Raw genomic sequence first — 13,787 nt, 5'->3', positions numbered from 1 at the left:
AGTGTTTTTTATTTAGAATTCAGTGTTATTTTTTTAAATTTAGAATTTGGTGTTTTTTTTACTTAGAATTCAGTGCTTTATATTTAGAATTTGGTGATTTTTTTTAGAATTCAGTGTTTTTTATTTGAGAATTCGGTGTTTTTTGTTTAGAATTCTTTGTTTTTTATTTAGAATTCAATGTATTTTATTTAGAATTCAGTATTTTTTATGTAGAATTCAGTGTTTTTTCTTTAGAATTCAGTGTTTTTTCTTTAGAATTCAGTGTTTTTATTTACAATTCAGTGTTTTTTCTTTAGAATTCAGTGTTTTTTATTTAGAATTCAGTGTTTTTATTTAGAATTCAGTGTTTTTTTTTAGAATTAAGTGTTTTTTATTTAGAATTCCGTGTTTTTTTAATTTAGAATTCAGTATTTTTATCAAGAATTCAGTGTTTTTTTAGAATTCAGTGTTTTTATTTAGAATTCAGTGTTTTTTCTTTAGAATTCAGTGTTTTTATTTAGAATTCAGTGTTTTTATCAAGAATTCAGTGTTTTTATTTAGAATTCAGTGTTTTTTCTTTAGAATTCAGTGTTTTTATTTAGAATTCAGTGTTTTTTCTTTAGAATTCAGTGTTTTTTATTTAGAATTCAGTGTTTTTATTTAGAATTCAGTGTTTTTTTAGAATTAAGTGTTTTTTATTTAGAATTCCGTGTTTTTTTAATTTAGAATTCAGTATTTTTATCAAGAATTCAGTGTTTTTTTTAGAATTCAGTGTTTTTATTTAGAATTCAGTGTTTTTTCTTTAGAATTCAGTGTTTTTTAAATTTAGAATTCATTATTTTTATCAAGAATTCAGTGTTTTTTTAGAAGTCAGTGTTTTTATTTAGAATTCAGTGTTTTTTCTTTAGAATTCAGTGTTTTTATTTAGAATTCAGTGTTTTTTCTTTAGAATTCAGTGTTTTTTATTTAGAATTCAGTGTTTTTATTTAGAATTCAGTGTTTTTTTAGAATTCAGTGTTTTTTCTTTAGAATTCAGTGTTTTTTATTTAGAATTCAGTGTTTTTATTTAGAATTCAGTGTTTTTTTTTAGAATTAAGTGTTTTTATTTAGAATTCCGTGTTTTTTTAATTTAGAATTCAGTATTTTTATCAAGAATTCAGTGTTTTTTTTTAGAATTCAGTGTTTTTATTTAGAATTCAGTGTTTTTTTTAGAATTCAGTGTTTTTATTTAGAATTCAGTGTTTTTATTTAGAATTCAGTGTTTTTTTAGAATTAAGTGTTTTTTATTTAGAATTCCGTGTTTTTTTAATGTAGAATTCAGTATTTTTATCAAGAATTCAGTGTTTTTTTAGAATTCAGTGTTTTTATTTTGAATTCAGTGTTTTTTCTTTAGAATTCAGTGTTTTTTTATTTAGAATTCAGTATTTTTATCAAGAATTCAGTGTTTTTTTTAGAATTCAGTGTTTTTATTTAGAATTCAGTGTTTTTATTTAGAATTCAGTATTTTTATCAAGAATTCAGTGTTTTTTTTAGAATTCAGTGTTTTTTATTTAGAATTCAGTGTTTTTATTTAGAATTCAGTGTTTTTTTAGAATTCAGTGTTTTTTCTTTAGAATTCAGTGTTTTTTCTTTAGAATTCAGTGTTTTTATTTAGAATTCAGTGCTTTTTTAGAATTCAGTGTTTTTTCTTTAGAATTCAGTGTTTTTTATTTAGAATTCAGTGTATTTTATTTAGAATTCAGTATTTTTTATTTAGAATTCAGTGTTTTTTCTTTAGAATTCAGTGTTTTTATTTAGAATTCAGTGTTTTTTCTTTAGAATTCAGTGTTTTTATTTAGAATTCAGTGTTTTTATTTAGAATTCAGTGTTTTTTTAGAATTAAGTGTTTTTTATTTAGAATTCCGTGTTTTTTCTTTAGAATTCAGTGTTTTTATTTAGAATTCAGTGTTTTTTCTTTAGAATTCAGTGTTTTTTATTTAGAATTCAGTGTTTTTATTTAGAATTCAGTGTTTTTTACAATTCAGTGTTTTTTCTTTAGAATTCAGTGTTTTTATTTAGAATTCAATGTATTTTATTTAGAATTCAGTATTTTTTCTTTAGAATTCAGTGTTTTTATTTAGAATTCAGTGTTTTTTCTTTAGAATTCAGTGTTTTTTATTTAGAATTCAGTGTTTTTATTTAGAATTCAGTGTTTTTTTTTAGAATTAAGTGTTTTTTATTTAGAATTCCGTGTTTTTTTAATTTAGAATTCAGTATTTTTATCAAGAATTCACTATTTTTTTTAGAATTCAGTGTTTTTATTTAGAATTCAGTGTTTTTTCTTTAGAATTCAGTGTTTTTTTAATTTAGAATTCAGTATTTTTATCAAGAATTCAGTGTTTTTTTTTTAGAATTCAGTGTTTTTATTTAGAATTAAGTGTTTTTTCTTTAGAATTTGTCATGAACTCCTCCTCTTAACCTCCTCTGCGGGCCGGGCTGGCGCTGCACTCCAGTTCCCAGCATGCCTGTCACCGACGCTTCCCGGTGACGTCATCCCACTGAGCCTATTTAAGGACCTGTCACAGCGGAGCCGGCACTCAGTCATCATCTAACGATAGACGCCAAGCCATTCTAAGACCTAAGACACTAACTCTACAAACCATACGGGAAGAGAACTTCCCACGCTGCCACATATCAGTCTCCATCCACCATTCTCTCCGCGCCTGGGTCTCATAACCACTCCAGCTCAGCCCATAGAACCTGACAGAATTCAGTGTTTTTATTTAGAATTCAGTGTTTTTTCTTTAGAATTCAGTGTTTTTATTTAGAATTCAGTGTTTTTTTAGAATTCAGTGTTTTTTCTTTAGAATTCAGTGTTTTTTCTTTAGAATTCAGTGTTTTTATTTAGAATTCAGTGTTTTTTTTTTAGAATTAAGTGTTTTTTATTTAGAATTCAGTATTTTTATCAAGAATTCAGTGTTTTTTTTTAGAATTCAGTGTTTTTATTTAGAATTCAGTGTTTTTTATTTAGAATTCAGTGTTTTTTTTAGAATTAAGTGTTTTTTATTTAGAATTCAGTATTTTTATCAAGAATTCAGTGTTTTTTTTTAGAATTCAGTGTTTTTATTTAGAATTCAGTGTTTTTTATTTAGAATTCAGTGTTTTAATTTAGAATTCGGTGTTTTTTATTTAGAATTTGGTGATTCTTTTACTTAGCATCTGGTGTTTTTTAGAAATCAGTGTTTTTTTATTTTAAAAAGAGTTTTTTATTTAGGATTGGTGCGCTTTTAAGAAATCTGTGTTTTTTATTTGGAATTAGGTGTTTTTTTTTAGAAATTCAGTTATAAATTTTTTACATAGAATATAATTTTTTTAAGCATTCAGTGTTTTTTGGTGGGCTTTTTTTTAGAGTTCTGTGTCTTTTATATAAACCTTTGGCATCTGTATTATGTATTCAGTGTTATTCTAAAATAACATAGATAAAAAATAAATTGTTGAACGTTTAATATTCCAGGAGAATGTTGCCATTTTCCAGGAGGAGCTCTGAGACAAACCTTGTTATTTCCTTCTTTTGTCAGAATTTCATTTTAAAATGAGTCGACACGTTCGAGATCATCCGAGGTGTTCAGGTTTAGAACCAGTCGTCTGTGATGAGGTAGAACAGTGACTATTTGATGCTCTTTCGTTACTTTAACGAGCCTCTTGTAATAAAAGCTTGTTATTTAGCTTCCTGAATGCTGAACCCAGTGAACTCAAGTTCTGCATCACTCCATCGACCTCATGCTGGTGTGTTTTATCACCGACCTCTAACACCTCCCTCTTCACTCCATTGTTCTCTTGCTCTGATTGGAAGATGTCTGTGCTCATGGAGCAAAAAGAACAGGTTTTGATTAAATAAAGGTTGGAAAATTCAATATATTGACAGCAGCAGCAGCATAAATGAAACAAAAAGAGGAGAAAAGGACACAAAAGAAGAGAGAGAGAAGAAGAAAAGAGTGTTTCCTTTCAGTCCCCCAGTACCGCGAGGGATGAGCTGCTCAAGCTGCTGGATTATCAGTAATCTGAGCCAGTCCTCTCCATCCACTGTCTGAGGTGGCACTGCTGTCTACAGCCGAACCAGAACCAGAACCAAGAGGAGAGATACAGTATTACTATCAAAACAAACAGAGGAGAGGGAGTACGTGCTCAAACACAGACAGACCCAGGGTGTTTCTCTCTCCCCAGAATTAAAGGAAAAAATGGCTCCAATTTTCCACTTGAGCAGATTTCAATTTCCACTCCCCCCACCACACACACACACACACACACACACACACACACACACACACACACACCATCCTGCCTTTGTTACTGACATTTGGCTGCTGTGATCAAAGATTCTGCATCTCCGTTTGTTTCCCATAAGGCGTCTGCTCCAGGGCTGGGTCAAACCAAGTCATTTTCCTCAGTAGAGTAAAAATCAGCCCCAATCATCTGATAAATGACTCGTTTTACCTCCTAAAGGTAGAATCAACAAACAAGCAAATATCAACAAGACAAAGTTCCAGGACAATCTCCACAGAACTGAGAATGAAGACCGATATGGAAGGTCACTTGTACATATAAAGGGTCATCGTAACTTTTTACAACATATTCTTTTTGCTCTGGACCACCTCTGGATAGGTTCATTATCATTGTTTTTGGTTTTAGTGAAATTCACGACTCAGGTCTGATGTGATTTTTTCTGTTCAGATACTAAACGTGATGGAAACTGGACATGGGTGACGTGCACTTGCAGTGCGAATGAGCTGTTTGTTCTGATGACCAGAAATATACAAATAGGTGTAAAACAGCAATGAAATAAACAGGTAAACAGATGAAACAGAAGTTATGTTGCACAGTGATGGTGTTGAAGGTGATGGTGATGATAGTGATGATGGTGATGGTGGTTAGGGTGGTGAAGATGATGACAGGGACAATGGTGATGATGGTGGTGAAGGTGGTGAAGGTGATGATAGTTGAGAGGTTCTGACTAGATATAGTCGGACTCACCTCAACGCATGGCTCTGGCTCTGGAACCAGTTTCCTTGAGAGGGGTTGGACTTTCTACCACTCTGGAGTTGCTCCCACTGAGAGGCACCGAGCAGGGGTGGGCATACTAGTTGCCCCCCATCTTGATGCCTGTACGTTGGGGTTTACCTCGGTGAATGAGAGGGTAGCCTCCCTCCGCCTACGTGTGGGGGGATGGGTTCTGACTGTGGTCTGTGCTTATGCACCAAACTACAGTTCAGACCACCCACCCTTTTTGGAGACCTTGGAGGGGGTGCCGGAGAGCGCTCCTTCCAGCGACTCCCTCGTTCTGTTGGGGGACTAACGCTCACGTGGGCAACGACAGTGAGACCTGGAGAGGTGTGGTTGGGAGGAACGCCCCCCCGATCTGAATTCGAGTGTTTTGTTATTGGACTTCTGTGCCAGTCATGGATTGTCCATAATGAACACCATGTTCAGACATAAAGGTGTCCATATGTGCTCTTGGCACCAGGATACCTTAGGCCGCAGCTCGATGATCGACTTTGTTGTTGTTTCATCTGAACTGTGGCCGCATGTCTTGGACACTCAGGTGAAGAAAGGGGCGGAGCTGTCAACTGACCACTACCTGGTGGTGAGTTGGCTCAGATGGTGGGGAGGATGCCGGTCAGACCAGGCAGGCCCAAACTTATCGCGAGGGTCTGCTGGGAACGTCTGGCAGAGTCTCCTGTCAGATGTAGCTTCAATTCCCACCTCCGACAGAACTTCCAAAATGTTCCGGGGGAGGCGGGGGACATTGAGTCTGAATGGACCCTGTTCCATGCCTCCATTGTTGAGGCAGCCGACCGGAGCTGTGGTCGCAGGATCGTCGGTGCCTGTCGTGGTGGCAACCCCCGAACCTGCTGGTGGACACCGGCGGTTAGGGATGCTGTCAAGCTGAAGAAAGAGTCCCATCAGGTCTTTTTGGCCTGTGGGACTCCAGAGGCAGCTGACTGGTACCGGCAGTCCAAGCGGAACGCAGCTCAGGTGGTCGCCAAGGCCAAAACCCAGGCATGGGAGGAGTTCGGTGAGACTAGGGTGCAAGAATTCCGTACGGCTTCGAGGAGATTCTGGTCCAACGTCCGGCACCTCGGGGTGGGGGGTGGGGTGGGGTGGGTGGGTGGGGGGTGGGGGGACAGTGCGCTACCAACACTATCTATCGTGGGGACGGTGTGCTGCTGACCTCTGCTCAGGATGTTGTGGATCGGTGGGCAGAATACTTCGAAGACCTCCTCAATCCCACCGACACGTCTTCCAGTGAGGAAGCAGAGTCTGGGGACTTTGAGTTGGCCTCTCAAATCTCTGGTGCTGAGGCCACTGAGGTGGTCAAAAAGCTCCTCTGTGGTAAGGCTCCAGGGGTGGATGAGATCCACCCGGAGTTCCTTAAGGCTCTGGATGACGTATGGCGGTGTTGGCTGACGTGGCTCTGCAGTATCGCATGGACATCGGGGGCAGACCCACTGGACCCGGCGGACCGGGGTGGTGGTCCCCTTGTTTAAAAAAGGGGACTGCAGGGTGTGTTCTAACTACAGGGGGATCACACTCCTGAGACTTCCTGGTAAGGTCTATTCAGGGGTTCTGGAGAGGAGGGTCCGTCGGATTGTTGAACCTCAGATTCAGAAGGAGCAATGTGGTTTTCGTCCTGGCCGTGGAACACTGGACCAGCGTTCCTCGGGGGGCCCTGTGGGGGTACTCCGGGAGAATGGGGTACCACGCCCTCTGATATGGTCTGTTAGGTCCCTGTAGGACCGGTGTCAGAGCTTAGTCCGCATTGCCGGCAGTAAGTCATGGTCATTCTCAGTGAGAGTTGGACTCCGCCAAGGCTGCCCTTTGTCACCGATTCTGTTCATAACCTTTATGGACAGGATTTTTAGGCGCAGCCAAGGTGTGGAGGACATCCGTTTTGGTGGCCTGAGGATCAGGTCTCTGCTTTTTTTAGATGATGTGGCCCAGTTGGCTTCATCAGAACGTGATCTTCAGCTTTCGCTGGAGCGGTTCGCAGCCGAGTGTGAAGCAGCTGGGATGAGAATCAGCTCCTCTAAATCTGAGACCATGGTCTGGATTCGGAAAAGGGTAGAATGCCTTCTCCGGGTCAGGGATGTGGTCCTGCCTCAAGCGGAGGAGTTTATGTATCTCCGGGTCTCCGGGAGCGTGAGATCGATACACGGATTGGTGCTGCATCTGCAGTGATGCGGGCGTTGTACTGGTCTATCGTGGTGAAGAGAGAGCTGAGTCAGAAGGTGAAGCTCTCGATTTACCGGTGGATCTACGTTCCTACCCTCACCTATGGTCACGAGCTTTGGGTAGTGACCGAAAGAACGAGATCACGGATACAAGCGGACGAAATGAGTTTCCTCCGTAGGGTGGCTGGGCTCTCCCTTAGAGATAGGGTGAGAAGCTCGGTCATCCTGGAGGGGCTCGGAGTAGACCCGCTGCTCCTCCACATCGAGAGGAGCCAGTTGAGGTGGCTCGGGCATCTGGTCAGGATGCCTCCTGGACGCCTCCCTGGTGATATTTTCCGGGCACGTCCAACCGGGAGGAGACCCAAAGGTAGACCCAGGACACGCTGGAGGGACTATGTCTCTCACCTGGCCAGGGAACGCCTTGGGATTCCCCCGGAGGAGCTGGCCCAAGAGGCTGGGGAGAGGGAAGTCTGAGCCTCTCGACTTAGGCTACTGCCTCCGCGACCCAACTCTGGATAAGCGGATGAAAATGGATGGATGGATGGATGGATGGATGGATGGATGGATGGATGGATGGAAGGATGGATGGATGGATGGATGGATGGATGGATGGATGGATGGATGGATGGAGTTAATTTAAAGCAAACCAACACCTGTAATGCATTTAATTCTTTCTCAACTGTGTCCACTAACATTAATAAATATTTTCCAAAACTAAGGACAATTTTTATCATCTGCAAATACTTTAGTGGTTTTAAAACTAAACAAATGCCAATAACAAAGGAACTAACACTGACCCCTGTGGGATACCAGTGGCCACAATGAAGTTCATGGTGATGATGATGATGATGATGATGATGATGATGATGGTGATGGTGGTGATGGTGGTGATGGTGATGGTGGTGATAGTGATGATGATGATAGTGATGATGGTGATAGTGATGGTGGTGATGGTGCTAGTGATGGTGGTGATGGTGGTGATGGTGATGGTGGTGATGGTGATGATGATGATAGTGATGATGGTGATAGTGATGGTGATGATAGTGATGATGGTGATAGTGATGGTGATGATAGTGATGGTGGTGATGGTGGTGATGGTGATGGTGGTGATAGTGATGGTGATGATAGTGATGATGATGATAGTGATGATGATGATAGTGATGATGGTGATAGTGATGGTGGTGATGGTGGTGATGGTGGTGATGGTGATGGTGGTGATGGTGATAGTGGTGATAGTGATGGTGGTGATGGTGGTGATGGTGGTGATGGTGATGATGATGATAGTGATGATGGTGATAGTGATGGTGGTGATGGTGGTGATGGTGATGTTGGTGATAGTGATGATAGTGATGATGATGATAGTGATGATGGTGATAGTGATGGTGGTGATGGTGGTGATGGTGATGGTGGTGATGGTGATGATGATGATAGTGATGATGGTGATAGTGATGGTGGTGATGATAGTGATGATGGTGATGGTGGTGATGGTGGTGATGGTGGTGATGGTGGTGATGGTGGTGATGATGATGATAGTGATGATGGTGACAGTGATGATGATGATAGTGATGGTGGTGATGGTGATGGTGGTGATGGTGGTGATAGTGATGGTGGTGATAGTGATGATGATGATAGTGATGATGGTTATGGTGATGATGGTGATGGTGATGATGATAGTGATGATGGTGATGGTGGTGATGGTGATGGTGGTGAGGGTGGTGATGGTGATGATGATGATAGTGATGATGGTGACAGTGATGATGATGATAGTGATTATGGTGATTGTGGTGATGGTGATGGTGGTGATGGTGGTGATGGTGATGATGATGATAGTGATGATGGTGACAGTGATGATGATGATATTGATGATGGTGATGGTGGTGATGGTGATGGTGATGGTGGTGATAGTGATGGTGGTGATAGTGATGATGATGATAGTGATGATGGTGATGGTGATGGTGGTGATGGTGATGATGATAGTGATGATGGTGATGATAGTGATGATGGTGACAGTGATGATGATGATGATGATAGTGATGATGGTGATGATGATGATGGTGATGGTGGTGATGGTGGTGATGGTGATGGTGGTGATAGTGATGGTGGTGATAGTGATGATGATGATAGTGATGATGGTGATGGTGATGGTGGTGATGGTGATGATGATAGTGATGATGGTGATGGTGGTGATGGTGGTGATGATGATGGTGGTGATGGTGATGATGATAGTGATGATGGTGATGGTGGTGATGGTGGTGATGGTGATGATGATAGTGATGATGGTGATGGTGGTGATGATGGTGATGGTGGTGATGGTGGTGATGGTGATGATGATAGTGATGATGGTGATGGTGGTGATGGTGATGGTGGTGATGGTGATGATGATGATAGTGATGATGGTGATGTTGATGACAGTGATGGTGATGGTGGTGATGGTGATGATGATGATAGTGATGATGGTGATGATGATGACAGTGATGGTGATGGTGGTGATGGTGGTGATGGTGATGGTGGTGATAGTGATGATAGTGATGATGATGATAGTGATGATGGTGATAGTGATGGTGGTGATGGTGGTGATGGTGATGGTGGTGATGGTGATGATGATGATAGTGATGATGGTGATAGTGATGGTGGTGATGATAGTGATGGTGGTGATGGTGGTGATGGTGGTGATGGTGGTGATGGTGGTGATGGTGGTGATGATGATGATAGTGATGATGGTGACAGTGATGATGATGATAGTGATGGTGGTGATGGTGATGGTGGTGATGATGGTGATAGTGATGGTGGTGATAGTGATGATGATGATAGTGATGATGGTTATGGTGATGATGGTGATGGTGATGATGATAGTGATGATGGTGATGGTGGTGATGGTGATGGTGGTGAGGGTGGTGATGGTGATGATGATGATAGTGATGATGGTGACAGTGATGATGATGATAGTGATGATGGTGATTGTGGTGATGGTGATGGTGGTGATGGTGGTGATGGTGGTGATGGTGATGATGATGATAGTGATGATGGTGACAGTGATGATGATGATAGTGATGATGGTGATGGTGGTGATGGTGATGGTGATGGTGGTGATAGTGATGGTGTTGATAGTGATGATGATGTAAGTGATGATGGTGATGGTGGTGATGGTGATGATGATAGTCATGATGGTGATGATAGTGATGATGGTGACAGTGATGATGATGATGATGATGATAGTGATGATGGTGATGATGATGATGGTGATGGTGGTGATGGTGGTGATGGTGATGGTGGTGATAGTGATGGTGGTGATAGTGATGATGATGATAGTGATGATGGTGATGGTGATGGTGGTGATGGTGATGATGATAGTGATGATGGTGATGGTGGTGATGGTGGTGATGATGATGGTGGTGATGGTGATGATGATAGTGATGATGGTGATGGTGGTGATGGTGGTGATGGTGATGATGATAGTGATGATGGTGATGGTGGTGATGATGGTGATGGTGGTGATGGTGGTGATGGTGATGATGATAGTGATGATGGTGATGGTGGTGATGGTGATGGTGGTGATGGTGATGATGATGATAGTGATGATGGTGATGTTGATGACAGTGATGGTGATGGTGGTGATGGTGATGATGATGATAGTGATGATGGTGATGATGATGACATTGATGGTGATGGTGGTGATGGTGATGATGATGATAGTGATGATGGTGACAGTGATGATGATAGTGATGATGGTAATGGTGGTGATGGTGGTGATGGTGATGGTGGTGATAGTAATGATGATGATAGTGATGATGCTGATGGTGGTGATGGTGATGGTGGTGATAGTGATGATGATAGTGATGATGGTGATGATGATGACAGTGATGGTGATGGTGGTGATGGTGATGGTGGTGATGGTGATGATGATGATAGTGATGATGGTGAAAGTGATGATGATTATAGTGATGATGGTGATGGTGGTGATGGCGATGGTGGTGATGGTGATGATGATAGTGATGATGGTGATGGTGGTGATGGTGATGATGATGATAGTGATGATGGTGATGTTGATGACAGTGATGGTGATGGTGGTGATGGTGGTGATGGTGATGATGATGATAGTGATGATGGTGACAGTGATGATGATAGTGATGATGGTAATGGTGGTGATGGTGGTGATGGTGATGGTGGTGATAGTAATGATGATGATAGTGATGATGGTGATGGTGGTGATGGTGATGGTGGTGATAGTGATGATGATAGTGATGATGGTGATGATGATGACAGTGATGGTGATGGTGGTGATGGTGATGGTGGTGATGGTGATGATGATGATAGTGATGATGGCGACAGGGATGATGATGATAGTGATGATGGTGGTGATGGCGATGGTGGTGATGGTGATGGTGGTGATAGTGATGATGATGATAGTAATGATGGTGATGGTGGTGATGGTGATGGTGGTGATAGTGATGATGATAGTGATGATGGTGATGGTGATGATGGTGATGGTGGTGATGGTGGTGATGGTGATGGTGGTGATGGTGATGATGATGATGATAGTGATGATGGTGATAGTGATGGTGGTGATGATAGTGATGATGGTGATGGTGGTGATGGTGGTGATGGTGGTGATGATGATGATAGTGATGATGGTGACAGTGATGATGATGATAGTGATGGTGGTGATGGTGATGGTGGTGATGGTGGTGATAGTGATGGTGGTGATAGTGATGATGATGATAGTGATGATGGTTATGGTGATGATGGTGATAGTGATGATGATAGTGATGATGGTGATGGTGGTGATGGTGATGGTGGTGAGGGTGGTGATGGTGATGATGATGATAGTGATGATGGTGACAGTGATGATGATGATAGTGATGATGGTGATTGTGGTGATGGTGATGGTGGTGATGGTGGTGATGGTGATGATGATGATAGTGATGATGGTGACAGTGATGATGATGATAGTGATGATGGTGATGGTGGTGATGGTGATGGTGATGGTGGTGATAGTGATGGTGGTGATAGTGATGATGATGATAGTGATGATGGTGATGGTTATGGTGGTGATGGTGATGATGATAGTGATGATGGTGATGATAGTGAGGATGGTGACAGTGATGATGATGATGATAGTGATGATGGTGATGATGATGATGGTGATGGTGGTGATGGTGGTGATGGTGATGGTGGTGATAGTGATGGTGGTGATAGTGATGATGATGATGATAGTGATGATGGTGATGGTGATGGTGGTGATGGTGATGATGATAGTGATGATGGTGATGGTGGTGATGGTGGTGATGATGATGGTGGTGATGGTGATGATGATAGTGATGATGGTGATGGTGGTGATGGTGGTGATGGTGATGATGATAGTGATGATGGTGATGGTGGTGATGGTGGTGATGGTGATGATGATAGTGATGATGGTGATGGTGGTGATGGTGATGGTGGTGATGGTGATGATGATGATAGTGATGATGGTGATGTTGATGACAGTGATGGTGATTTTGGTGATGGTGATGATGATGATAGTGATGATGGTGATGATGATGGCAGTGATGGTGATGGTGGTGATGGTGGTGATGGTGATGATGATGATAGTGATGATGGTGACAGTGATGATGATAGTGATGATGGTGACAGTGATGATGATAGTGATGATGGTGACAGTGATGATGATAGTGATGATGGTAATGGTGGTGATGGTGGTGATGGTGATGGTGGTGATAGTAATGATGATGATAGTGATGATGGTGATGGTGGTGATGGTGATGGTGGTGATAGTGATGAAGATAGTGATGATGGTGATGATGATGACAGTGATGGTGATGGTGGTGATGGTGATGATGATGATAGTGATGATGGTGACAGTGATGATGATGATAGTGATGATGGTGATGGTGGTGATGGCGATGGTGGTGATGGTGATGGTGGTGATAGTGATGATGATGATAGTAATGATGGTGATGGTGGTGATGGTGATGGTGGTGATAGTGATGATGATAGTGATGATGGTGATGGTGATGATGGTGATGGTGGTGATGGTGATGGTGGTGATAGTGATGATGATAGTGATGATGGTGATGATGGTGATGGTGGTGATGGTGATTGTGGTGATAGTGATGATGATAGTGATGATAGTGATGATGGTGATGATGATAGTGATGGTGGTGATGATGATAGCGATGATGGTGATGATGATGATAGTGATGATAGTGATGATGGTGATGATGATGATAGTGATGATAGTGATGATGGTGATGATGATGATGGTGATGATGTATTTTTGCTTGTTGCTGATTCTGATTCTTATTTTTTCACAAACTAAACCAATTACTATGTTTATTTTTGTAAATCTTTCAGCGTGTTTTCAGAGTCTCTCTTGGTTAAAAACATCAGATTATGGGATGTTAGTGAATGATGTAATGAAGCTGTGAGCTTTTTGGGTTAAACCACATATTGTCATTTTAATTGAGAGTGTGTCCATCACCACCAGTCTGAATGGAGCAGCTGTTAATTAATAAGAGCTTGAATAGAAACTCATTTCCACAGACGGGTTCAGCATTCATCTGGAAAACACAGATAATTCTCTTTTTATTTCCTTGTCTTATT

The 13,787-nt window shown here is 41.2% G+C and overlaps 1 protein-coding gene across 15 annotated transcripts in view; it reads left to right on the top strand.

Annotated features, from left to right (window-relative positions):
• The window catches only part of nrxn3a (neurexin 3a), a 149,514-nt gene that overhangs the window by 82,790 nt on the left and 52,937 nt on the right, over nt 1-13,787 (top strand). The window lies entirely within an intron of this gene.

The sequence above is a fragment of the Nothobranchius furzeri genome, chromosome 18, assembly GCF_043380555.1.
Source record: "Nothobranchius furzeri strain GRZ-AD chromosome 18, NfurGRZ-RIMD1, whole genome shotgun sequence".
NCBI lineage: Eukaryota > Metazoa > Chordata > Actinopteri > Cyprinodontiformes > Nothobranchiidae > Nothobranchius > Nothobranchius furzeri.
The sequence above is the reverse complement of the archived record's forward strand: the minus strand, read 5'-3'. Positions and strand labels throughout refer to the sequence as shown.